Genomic DNA, 12,905 nt, shown 5'->3' on the forward strand with positions numbered 1-12,905 from the left:
ACCACCCTTCATTATGATCATGGCTGATCATGCAACTTCAGTACCCCATCCCTGCTTGCTCTCCATACCCCTTGATCCCTTTAGCCATCACAAAAGACATCAAGGGGCATGGGGAGAAAGGGGGAATATGGTGTTGAGATAGAGGATCAGCCATGATCGTATTGAATGGCGGTGCAGGCTCGAGAGGCCGAATGGCCCACTCCTGCCCCAATTTTCTATGTTTTCTTAAACTTCGACAAGGTCTCTTGGCCTTGCAAGGCATGCTGGGTTATAAAGATTTGGTCAATTGGCCGGTTCGGCCATCATTAGAAGCAGAAAACGGTGGGTTCTCACGGCAGGGATCTGGTTGGTGCGCACAGCGCGTGTTGCCGCGGAGATCATCGTACCTGACACTCATCTCCCTGGTGCTTGCAGAACCACAAGGTGCCCGGAAGCTCCCTCCGGGGGAGTACGGAATTTATGAAGACATCGACTTCGCTGGAGGGAAGCGGCTGTCTCAAATCTCGCACGTCTCGGGTGTGTAACCACGTTCCTGATCCCAGTCCCGTTGAAACAGCAACAGGCGTGAGACGGGGTGTGCCCCAAAGCTGTCGTCGGCCGGCCCTGAAGACAAAGCTCGCACAGCACCGACACAAGATCCCACGACCAGCGATGTCACGACTAAGCATTTTACCCAACATACACAGCCCACTGGGCCCCACCGCTCCGTGCCGGGGTTTATGTCCCACCGCTCCGTGCCGGGGTTTATGTCCCACCGCTCCGTGCCGGGGTTTATGTCCCACCGCTCCGTGCCGGGGTTTATGTCCCCCCGCTCCGTGCCGGGGTTTATGTCCCACCGCTCCGTGCCGGGGTTTATGTCCCCCCGCTCCGTGCCGGGGTTTATGTCCCACCGCTCCGTGCCGGGGTTTATGTCCCACCGCTCCGTGCCGGGGTTTATGCCCCACCGCTCCGTGCCGGGGTTTATGTCCCCCCGCACCGTGCCGGGGTTTATGTCCCACCGCTCCGTGCCGGGGTTTATGTCCCACCGCTCCGTGCCGGGGTTTATGTCCCCCCGCTCCGTGCCGGGGTTTATGTCCCACCGCTCCGTGCCGGGGTTTATGTCCCACCGCTCCGTGCCGGGGTTTATGTCCCACCGCTCCGTGCCGGGGTTTATGTCCCACCGCTCCGTGCCGGGGTTTATGTCCCAACGCTCCGTGCCGGGGTTTATGTCCCACCGCTCCGTGCCGGGGTTTATGTCCCACCGCTCCGTGCCGGGGTCTATGTCCCACCGCTCCGTGCCGGAGTTTATGTCCCACCGCTCCGTGCCGGGGTTTATGTCCCACCGCTCCGTGCCGGGGTTTATGTTCCACACCAGCCCCCTCCCTCCCTCTCCATCTCACCCCATCACCATATCCTTCTATTCCTTTCTCCCTCATGTGTTTATCCAGCTTCCCCTGAAATGTATCTCTGCTCCTCGCCTCGACCCCTCCCTGTGGGAGCGAGTCCCACATTCTCACCCCTCTCTGGGTAAAGGAGTTTCTCCTGAATTCCCCATTGGATTTATTAGTGACTGTCGTATATTGATGGCCCCTAGTTCTGGTCTCCCCCACAAGTGGGAACATCTTCTCTACGTGTACCCTATCGAACCCTTTCATAATCTACACACCTCCATCAGCTCACCCCTCAGCCTTCTCTTCTCTCGAGAAATGAGCCCCAGCCTTTCCTGATAGTTATAACCTCTCAGTTCTGGGTTCGTCCTTGTAAATCTACTCTGCACCATCTCCAGTGCCTCTATATCATTTTATATAATATGGAGACCAGAACTGTGCACATGCTCCAAGTGTGGTCTAACCCAGGTATATGGAGACCAGAACTGTGCACAGTGCTCCACGTGTGGTGTAACCCAGGTATATGGAGACCAGAACTGTGCACAGTGCTCCAAGTGTGGTCTAACCCAGGTATATGGAGACCAGAACTGTGCACCTAGTTCTGGTGTCTCCCCACAAGGGGAAACATCTTCTCTGCATCTACCCTACCAAAAAACCTTTGTAACCATTCCGACGTCTATCAGGTCACCCCTCAGCGTTGTCTTTTCCAGAGAAAAGAAGTCTAGCCTGTTCATCCTTACCTGATAACATCACCTCTCAGTTCTGGTACCATTCTCGTGACTGCAAGCAGTGATATGATCTTCTGATTTGCGTTTCAGAAGCTACTAATTCAAGTACTTCGCTCAACAAGATTGATTATTATGTGGATGACGAGGGTGAACCTACGATGGATGATGAAGATGTTCCGGCCCTCCCAGGTACGTGTACATCCGTGCGTACCCCCTGCTCGAAGGGTTCCGGGGCTGAGTTAGCTTTAGGGGTTAATACGACCCGACGGAGATGCGGACAGTAAGTGGCTCCCAGCGGTTGAAATGCTTTTGTCTCATTTTGCAGGGAAGTACGATGACGTCGGAAATGGTGAGTGTCAAATCGACCCAGGGACGCACTTTGGGGAAGGAGTTACGTGGGGTAGCTGTGGAGAGAGTAGGGGGAGGGAGTGAAATGGAGAGCGGGGAGGAAGTTACGTGGGGAGTGCCGGAGAGAGGGAGGGAGTTACGTGGGGAGTGATGGAGAGCGGGGAGGGAGTTACGTGGGGAGTGATGGAGAGCGGGGGAGGGAGTTGCGTGGGGAGTGATGGAGAGAGGGCAGGGAGTTACGTGGGGAGTGACGGAGAGAGGGAGGGAGTTACGTGGGGAGTGATGGAGAGCGGGGAGGGAGTTACGTGGGGAGTGATGGAGAGCGGGGGAAGGAGTTACGTGGGGAGTGATGGCGAGAGGGCAGGAGTCACATGAGGATTGATGGAGAGAGGAAGGGAGTTACATGGGGATTGATGGAGAGAGGGAGGGAGTTATGTGGGGAGCATAGAAACATAGACAATAGGTGCAGGAGTAGGCCATTCGGCCCTTCGAGCCTGCACCACCATTCAATATGATCACGGCTGATCATTCCCCTCAGTACCCCATTCCTGCTTTCTCTCCATACCCCCTTGATCCCTTTAGCCATAAGGGCCACATCTAACTCCCTTTTGAATATATCCAACGAACTGACCCCAACAACTTTCTGTGGTAGAGAATTCCACAGGTTCACAATTCTCTGGGTGAAGAAGTTTCTCCTCATCTCGATCCTAAATGGCTTACCCCTTATCCTTAGACTGTGTCCCTGGTTCTGGACTTCCCCAACATCGGGAACATTCTTCCTGCATCTAACCTGTCCAGTCCCGTCAGAATTTTATATGTTTCTATGAGATCCCCTCTCATTCTTCTAAACTCCAGTGAATATAAGCCCAGGCGATCCAGTCTTTCTTCATATGTCAGTCCTGCCATCCCGGGAATCAGTCTGGTGAACCTTCGCTGCACTCCCTCAATAGCAAGAATGTCCTTCCTCAGATTAGGAGACCAAAACTGAACACAATATTCCAGGTGAGGCCTCACCAAGGCCCTGTACAACTGCAGTAAGACCTCCCTGCTCCTATACTCAAATCCTCTCGCTATGAAGGCCAACATACCATTTGCCTTCTTCACTGCCTGCTGTACCTGCATGGCCAACCTTCAATGACTGATGTACCATGACACCCAGGTCTCGTTGCACCTCCCCTTTGCCTAATCTGTCACCATTCAGATAATAATCTGCCTTTCTGTTTTTGCCCCCAACATGGATAACCTCACATTTATCCACATTATACTGCATCTGCCATGCATTTGCATCAGAGAGGGGAGTGAGCGAGAGGGGAGAGCAATGGAGAGGGGAGGGAGTTACATGGGGATTGATGGCGAGGGGAGAGAGTTCTGTGGGGAGTGATGGAGAGAGGGAGGGAGTTACGTGGCGATTGAAGGAGATAGGGGAGGGAGTTACGTGGGGAGCGAGGGAGGGAGTTACCTGGGGTGTGACGGAGAGGGGGGGGATTGAGTTAACATCCACCTGTAGGGACCACGGACCCCCTGTCAGTGTGCTCACGCCCCTTGGCCGTTGCCCGCAGGAGCCCTCGGGGAGGAGAAGGTGTACTACGATGACGTGGAGGGCGAGATGCCTGGAGATGTGGAGCTGCAGGAGATGGGAGGTGAGACTCCCCGAGCGGGGTTTGTGTTTTGGAGATTTGGGGGAGCGCGGGGATCGGGGAGGGGGGGTGGTGCGGGACCAGTGCAGTGCTCGCGGACTAGACTGACCACAGGCGCTGTGACCTTGTCTGTCCGCAGGAGGTGAGCCCCTTGGCTACGATGATGTGGGCGTGATAGAAGATCTGGATGTTACGGCAGGTGAGGAAACATGAGGATTACCGCCATTGGCTCAAAGTTGCGAATGTGGGCGGTCCTATGGTCTAAATGTTGACTGTTCACCTCTGTGACACGGGGTTAAATCCCTACCCCCTCCCGGTTGCATATCTCCTCTTAGGATGGAAAGTTAGTCAGTCTGGAACCTCGACTTGGTGTTTGTTTGTGTGTGTGTGTGTGTGTGTGTGTGTGTGTGTGTGAGGTGAGTTAAGACCTGCCCTGGGAGTGTTTGATGGGACAGTGTAGAGGGAGCTTTACTCTGTATCTAACCCTCTGTACCTGCCCTGGGAGTGTTTGATGGGACAGTGTAGAGGGAGCTTTACTCTGTATCTAACCCCCTGTACCTGCCCTGGGAGTGTTTGATGGGACAGTGTGGAGGGAGCTTTACTCTGTATCTAACCCTCTGTACCTGCCCTGGGAGTGTTTGATGGGACAGTGTAGAGGGAGCTTTACTCTGTATCTAACCCTCTATACCTGCCCTGGGAGTGTTTGATGGGACAGTGTAGAGGGAGCTTTACTCTGTATCTAACCCTCTGTACCTGCCCTGGGAGTGTTTGATGGGACAGTGTAGGGGGAGCTTTACTCTGTATCTAACCCCCTGTACCTGCCCATGGAGTGTTTGATGGGACAGTGTAGGGGGAGCTTTACTCTGTATCTAACCCCCTGTACCTGCCCTGGGAGTGTTTGATGGGACAGTGTAGAGGGAGCTTTACTCTGTATCTAACCCCCTGTATCTGCCCTGGGAGTGTTTGATGGGACAGTGTAGAGGGAGCTTTACTCTGTATCTAACCCCGTGCAGTACCTGCCCTGGGAGTGTTTGATGGGACAGTGTAGAGGGAGCTTTACTCTGTATCTAACCCCCTGTACCTGCCCTGGGAGTGTTTGATGGGACAGTGTAGAGGGAGCTTTACTCTGTATCTAACCCCCTGTACCTGCCCCGGGAGTGTGTGATGGGACAGTGTAGAGGGAGCTTTACTCTGTATCTAACCCCCTGTACCTGCCCTGGGAGTGTTTGATGGGACAGTGTAGAGGGAGCTTTACTCTGTATCTAACCCCCTGTACCTGCCCGGGGAGTGTTTGATGGGACAGTGTAGAGGGAGCTTTACACTGTATCTAACCCCCTGTACCTGCCCTGGGAGTGTTTGATGGGACAGTGTAGAGGGAGCTTTACTCTGTATCGAACCCCCTGTACCTGCCCTGGGAGTGTTTGATGGGACAGTGTAGCGGGAGCTTTACTCTGTATCTAACCCCCTGTACCTGCCCTGGGAGTGTTTGATGGGACAGTGTAGAGGGAGCTTTACTCTGTATCTAACCCCCTGTACCTGCCCGGGGAGTGTTTGATGGGACAGTGTAGAGGGAGCTTTACTCTGTATCTAACACCCTGTACCTGCCCTGGGAGTGTTTGATGGGACAGTGTCGAGGGAGCGTTACAATCTTGTGGCATGTGTGGTCATGGCCAACTGTTGTGAGATAATGAAAACAAATCTTTGCTTCCTGCACGAGATTCCTGGACTTCCAGTTTACGCGACTGATTGACAATGTTTGCAAAATTAACTGAAGTCTTGCTCTGTATTTATTAAACAGCAGAATTTTATTCATAATCCATATTTTGCTGATAAATTGCAGGACCAAGCAGCGATCCCATTTACAAGACTGGGAAGGATTATTACGATGATGTTGGCTCACTCAGTGATGGTTAGTTGTACAGAGAGAGACGTTCATGATAAGTCACTGCGCAGAGTATCCTCTGTACAGATGTACTCGGTTAGACCACACTTGGAGCACCGTGCACAGTTCTGGTCTCCATATACCTGGGTTAGACCACACTTGGAGCACCGTGCACAGTTCTGGTCTCCATATACCTGGGTTAGACCACACTGGGAGCACTGTGCACAGTTCTGGTCTCCATATACCTCGATTAGAACACACTTGGAGCACCGTGCACAGTTCTGGTCTCCATATACCTGGGTTAGTCCACACTTGGAGCACCGTGCACAGTTCTGGTCTCCATACACCTGGGTTAGATCACACTTGGAGCACTGTGTACAGTTCTGTCTCCATATACCTGGGTTAGACCACACTTGGAGCACTGTACACAGTTCTGGTCTCCATATACCTGGGTTAGATCACACTTGGAGCACTGTACACAGTTCTGGTCTCCATATACCTGGGTTAGACCACACTTGGAGCACTGTGCACAGTTCTGTCTCCATATACCTGGGTTTGACCACACTTGGAGCACTGTGCACAGTTCTGTCTCCATATACCTGGGTTAGACCACACTTGGAGCACCGTGCACAGTTCTGGTCTCCATATACCTGGGTTAGACCACACTTGGAGCACTGTACACAGTTCTGATCTCCATATACCTGGGTTAGACCACACTTGGAGCACCGTGCACAGTTCTGGTCTCCATAGACCTGGGTTAGACCACACTTGGAGCACTGTGTACAGTTCTGGTACATCTTGGGCTGGAGGAGGTTACAGAGATAGGGAGGGGTGTAGGGGCTGGAGGAGGTTACAGAGGTAGGGAGGGGTGTAGGGGCTGGAAGTGGTTACAGATATAGGGAGGGGTGTAGGGGCTGGAGGAGATTACAGAGGTAGGGAGGGGTATAGGGGCTGGAGGAGGTTACAGAGATAGGGAGGGATGTAGGGGCTGGAGGAGGTTACAGAGGTAGGGAGGGGTGTAGGAGCTGGAAGTGGTTACAGATATAGGGAGGGGTGTAGGGGCTGGAGGAGGTTACAGAGGTAGGGAGGAGTATAAGGGCTGGGGGAGGTTACAAAGATAGGGAGGGGTGTCGGGGCTGGAGGAGGTTACAGAGATAGGGAGGGGTGCAGGGGCTGGAGGAGGTTACAGAGATAGGGAGGGGTGTAGGGGCTGGAGGAGGTTACAGAGATTGGGAGGGGTGTAGGGGCTTGAGGGGGTTACAGAGATAGGGAGGGGTGCCGGGGCTGGAGGAGGTTACAGAGATAGGGAGGGGTGTAGGGGCTGGAGGAGGTTACAGAGATAGGGAGGGGTGTGCGGGCTGGAGGAGGTTACAGAGATAGGGAGGGATGTAGGGGCTGGAGGAGGTTACAGAGATAGGGAGGGGTGTAGGGGCTGGAGGAGGTTACAGAGATAGGGAGGGGTGTGCGGGCTGGAGGAGGTTACAGAGATAGGGAGGGGTGTGCGGGCTGGAGGAGGTTACAGAGATAGGGAGGGGTGTAGGGGCTGGAGGAGGTTACAGAGATAGGGAGGGGTGTAGGGGCTGGAGGAGGTTCTCTGGGACTGTGGTGTGAGCTGGTCTGATTCCTCTCTCTGTCTGTCTCAGGTTCTCACCGTCAGAAGGCACCGATGAATTACTATGACGACGCTCGTCGCCGGGCTACCGTGGCAACAGGTAGCCGAGATTGCTGGCCGAGATGAATGGGTCGCTGTAAGGCCTGGAGACTGAGCGAGGAGTGGGGGAGAGAGGGGTGGGTTGGGCTGGTACCTCGGTGTCTGTGAGGCGCTTTGGGACATTCTGATGGGGGTGAGAGGCACTGTAGATATGCAACACATTTTGTCCTTCTCCGGAGTCACCAGTCCTGTTGTCGGATCAGTGAGCCAAAGCTTGGAGATGGGGTTGAGCAAATTTTCCCTGCGCCGTGGGGCAGTGTTGAGAAAGTTTCCTTGGAAAGGGTGCGGAGGAGATTGACCGCAATGGCCCCGGGGCTGAGGGACTTCAGGAACGTGGAAACATAGAAACATAGACAATAGGAGCAGGAGGAGGCCATTCGGCCCTTCGAGCCTGCACCACCATTCAATATGATCATGGCTGATCATTCCCTCAGTACCCCTTTCCTGCTTTCTCTCCATACCCCTTGATCCCTTTAGCCGTAAGGGCCACATCTAACTCCCTTTTGAATATATCCAATGAACTGGTCTCAACAACTTTCTGTGGTAGAGAATTCCACAGGTTCACCACTCTCTGAGTGAAGAAGTTTCTCCTCATCTCGGTCCTAAATGGCTTACCCCTTATCCTTAGATTGTGACCCCTGGTTCTGCACTTCCCCAACATCGGGAACATTCTTCCTGCAGCTAACCTGTCTAAACCCGTCAGAATTTTATATGTTTCTATGAGATCCCCTCTCATTCTTCTAAACTCCAGTGAATATAAGCCTAGTCGATCCAGTCTTTCTTCTTATGTCAGTCCCGCCATCCCGGGAATCAGTCTGGTGAACCTTCGCTGCACTCCCTCAATAGCAAGAATGTCCTTCCTCAAGTTAGGAGACCAAAACTGCAGACAGTACTCAAGGTGTGGCCTCACCAAGGCCCTGTACAACTGCAGTAAGACCTCCCTGCTCCTATACTCAAATCCCCTCGCTATGAAGGCCAACATGCCATTTGCTTTCTTAACCGCCTGCTGTACCTGCATGCCAACTTTCAATGACTGATGTACCATGACACCCAGGTCTCGTTGCACCTCCCCTTTTCCTAATCTGTCACCATTCAGATAATAATCTGCCTTCCTGTTTTTGCCACCAAAGTGGATAACCTCACATTTATCCACATTATACTGCATCTGCCATGTATTTGCCCACTCACCTAACCTGTCCAAGTCACCCTGCAGCCTCTTAGCGTCCTCCTCACAGCTCACACCGCCACCCAGCTTAGTGTCATCTGCAAACCTGGAGATATTACATTTAATTCCTTCGTCTAAATCATTAATGTATATTGTAAATAGCTGGGGTCCCAGCACTGAGCCCTGCGGCACCCCACTAGTCACTGCCTGCCATTCTGAAAAGGACCCGTTTATCCCGACTCTCTGCTTCCTGTCTGCCAACCAGTTCTCTATCCACGTCAGTACATTACCCCCAATACCATGTGCTTTAATTTTGCACACCAATCTCTTGTGTGGTACCTTGTCAAAAGCCTTTTGAAAGTCCAAATGCACCACATCCACTGGTGCCCCCTTGTCCACTCTACTAGTTACATCCTCAAAAAATTCCAGAAGATTTGTCAAGCATGATTTCCCCTTTCATAAATCCATGCTGACTTGGACCGATCCTGTCACTGCTTTCCAAATGCGCTGCTATTTCATCCTTAATAATTGATTCCAACTTCAGTGACGTGTAGAGACGGGAGAAGCTGGGGGTGTTCTCCTTGGAACAGAGAAGGTTAAGAGGGAGATTTGATCGAGGTGTTCGAAATCACGAGGGGTTGTGAGGGAGCAAATCAGGAGAAAGTGTTCCCCGAGAGCAGGAGGGCGGGTAACCAGAGGGACACAGATTGACGATAATCGGCGATGGAACCAGAGGGGGAGATGGGGAGAATGTTTTTAACGCAGCGGGTTGTTGTGATCGGGAATGCGCTGCCTGAAAGCTCGGTCGGAGCAGGTTCAATAGTGACTTTCAAACCGGGAATTGGGTAAATACTGGAAGGGGAAATGTGCCGGGGCTGTGGGGGAAAGAGCAGGGGGGGGAGTGGGACTGATTGGGGTCGCTCTGTCACAGAGCCGGCACAGCACGGGCTCGAGGGGCCCAGTGGGATCCTCCTGTGCGACGTGTGTTCCGAAGGTTCGATCTGGAAGAAAACTCGTCTTGAAAAATAAATATGTTTGATCGTACTGGTAGCAGAGAGTAATCCAACGTGGATTTTAACCCAATCACCATCTGTTTAAAGGGGAGTATGATGATGTTGAATCAGAGGATGCAGCAAAACAGCGGAGTTTGAAGAATGTTTCTGTGAGCAACTCAGGACCTACAGAGATTAGGCAACGTGTGTCAGGTGAGGAATTACAGAAAACATAGACAATAGGTGCAGGAGTAGGCCATTCGGCCCTTCGAGCCTGCACCACCATTCAATAAGATCATGGCTGATCATTCCCTCAGTACCCCATTCCTGCTTTCTCTCCATACCCCTTGATCCCTTTAGCCGTAAGGGCCACATCTAACTCCCTTTTGAATATATCTAACGAACTGGCCCCAACAACTCTCTGTGGTAGAGAATTCCACAGGTTCACAATTCTCTGAGTGAAGAAGTTTCTCCTCATCTCGGTCCTAAATATCTTACCCCTTATCCTTAGACTGTGTCCCCTGGTTCTGGACTTCCCCAACATCGGGAACATTCTTCCTGCATCTAACCTGTCCAGTCCCGTCAGAATTTTATATGTTTCTATGAGATCCCCTCTCATTCTTCTAAATTCCATTGAATATGACCTAGTTGATCCAGTCTTTCCTCATATGTCAGTCCTGCCATCCCGGGAATCAGTCTGGTGAACCTTCGCTGCACTCCCTCAATAGCAAGAACGTCCTTCCTCAGATTAGGAGACCAAAACTGAACACAATATTCCAGGTAAGGCCTCACCAAGGCCCTGTACAACTGCAGTAAGACCTCCCTGCTCCTGTACTCAAATCCTCTCGCTATGAAGGCCAACATACCATTTGCCTTCTTCACCGCCTGCATGCCAACTTTCAATGACTAATGTACCATGACACCCAGGTCTCGTTGCACCTCCATTTTTACGAATCTGTCACCATTCAGATAATAATCTGCCTTCCTGTTTTTGCCCCCAAAGTGGATAACCTCACATTTATCCACATTATACTGCATCTGCCATGCATTTGCCCACACACCTAACCTGTCCAAGTCACCCTGCAGCCTCTTAGCATCCTCCTCACAGCTCACACCGCCACCCAGCTTAGTGTCATCTGCAAACTTGGAGATATTACATTCAAGTCCCTCATCTAAATCATTGATGTATATTGTAAATAGCTGGGGTCCCAGCACTGAGCCCTGCGGCACCCCACTAGTCACTGCCTGCCATTCTGAAAAGGACCCGTTTATCCCGACTCTCTGCTTCCTGTCTGCCAACCAGTTCTCTATCCACGTCAGTACACTACCCCCAATACCATGTGCTTTAATTTTGCACAACAATCTCTTGTGTGGGATCTTGTCAAAAGCCTTTTGAAAGTCTAAATACACCACATCCACTGGTTCTCCCTTGTCCACTCTACTAGTTACATCCTCAAAAAATTCCAGAAGATTTGTCAAGCATGATTTCCCTTTCATAAATCCATGCTGACTTGGACCGATCCTGTCACTGTTTTCCAAATGCGCTGCTATTACATCTTTAATAATTGATTCCAACATTTTCCCCACTACTGATGTCAGGCTAACCGGTCTATAATTACCCGTTTTCTCTCTCCTTCCTTTTTTAAAAGTGGTGTTACATTAGCTACCCTCCAGTCCATAGGAACTGATCCAGAGTCTATAGAATGTTGGAAAATGATCACCAATGCATCCACTATTTCTAGGGCCATTCATTAAGTACTCTGGGATGCAGACTATCAGAGTTAGTTGTTCATTGAGAGACACAGTGAATAACTCATTGCTGTATTAGGTGATTAACGGGGTTAGATACAGGGTAAATCTCCCTGTACATTAGCTCCCTCTACCCCTATTTAAATAAGGAGGCAGACAAAAAGCAGGAAACTATAGACCAGTTAGCCTAACATCTGTGGTTGGGAAAATGTTGGAGTCCATTATTAAAGAAGCAGTAACAGGAGATTTGGAAAAGCAAAATTTGGTCAGGCAGAGTCAGCATGGTTTTATGAAGGGGAAGTCATGTTTGACAAATTTGCTGGAGTTCGTCGAGGATGTAACGAACAGGATGGATAAAGGGGAACCAGTGGATGTGGTGTATTTGGATTTCCAGAAGGCATTTGACAAGGTGCCACATAAAAGGTTACTGCACAAGATAAAAGTTCACGGGGTTGGTGGTAATATATTAACATGGATAGAGGATTGGCTAACTAACAGAGAACAGAGAGTCGGGATAAATGGGTCATTCTCGGGTTGGCAATCAGTAACCAGTGGGGTGTCGCAGGGATCAGTGCTGGGACCCCAACTATTTACAATCTATATTAACGACTTGGAAGAAGGGACTGAGTGTAACGTAGACAAGTTTGCTGACGATACAAAGATGGGAGGAAAAGCAATGTGTGAGGAGGACACAAAAAATCTGCAAAAGGACAGAGACAGGCTAAGTGAGTGGGCAAAAATTTGGCAGATGGAGTATAATGTTGGAAAGTGTGAGGTCATGCACTTTGGCAGAAAAAAAATCAAAGAGCAAGTTATTATTTAAATGGAGAAAGATTACAAAGTGCTGCAGTACAGCGGGACCTGGGGGTTACTTGTACATGAAACACAAAAGGTTAGTATGCAGGTACAGCAAGTGATCAGGAAGGCCAATGGTATCTTGGCCTTTATTGCAAAGGGGATGGAGTATAAAAGCAGGGAAGTCTTGCTCCAGTTATACAGGGTATTGGTGAGGCCACACCTGGAGTACTGCGTGCAGTTTTGGTTTCCATATTTAGGAAAGGATATACTTGCTTTGGAGGCGGTTCAGAGAAGGTTCACTCGGTTGATTCCGGGGATGAGGGGGTTGACTTATGAGGAATGGTTGAGGAGGTTGGGCCGAGACTCATTGGAGTTCAGAAGAATGAGAGATGATCTTATCGAAACGTATCAGATTATGAGGGGGCTTGACAAGGTGGATGCAGAGAGGATGTTTCCACTGATGGGGGAGACTAGAACTAGGGGGCATGGTCTTAGAATAAGGGGCCGCCCATTTAAAACTGAGATGAG

General features: G+C 51.0%; 2 long non-coding RNA genes across 2 annotated transcripts; both read left to right on the forward strand.

The window, feature by feature from the left end:
* Positions 1–449: 449 nt before the first annotated feature.
* Positions 450–4,031, forward strand: LOC139242427 (uncharacterized). The gene is made up of 4 exons (XR_011589189.1): positions 450–516; positions 2,186–2,284; positions 2,421–2,444; positions 4,003–4,031. It is a non-coding gene; the product is annotated as an uncharacterized lncRNA (long non-coding RNA).
* Positions 4,032–5,916: 1,885 nt separating this feature from the next.
* On the forward strand, positions 5,917–10,016 carry LOC139242428 (uncharacterized). Its single transcript, XR_011589190.1, has 3 exons — positions 5,917–5,989; positions 7,606–7,674; positions 9,939–10,016. It is a non-coding gene; the product is annotated as an uncharacterized lncRNA (long non-coding RNA).
* Positions 10,017–12,905: the final 2,889 nt, after the last annotated feature.

This window comes from Pristiophorus japonicus, unplaced genomic scaffold (assembly GCF_044704955.1).
Source record: "Pristiophorus japonicus isolate sPriJap1 unplaced genomic scaffold, sPriJap1.hap1 HAP1_SCAFFOLD_1330, whole genome shotgun sequence".
NCBI lineage: Eukaryota > Metazoa > Chordata > Chondrichthyes > Pristiophoridae > Pristiophorus > Pristiophorus japonicus.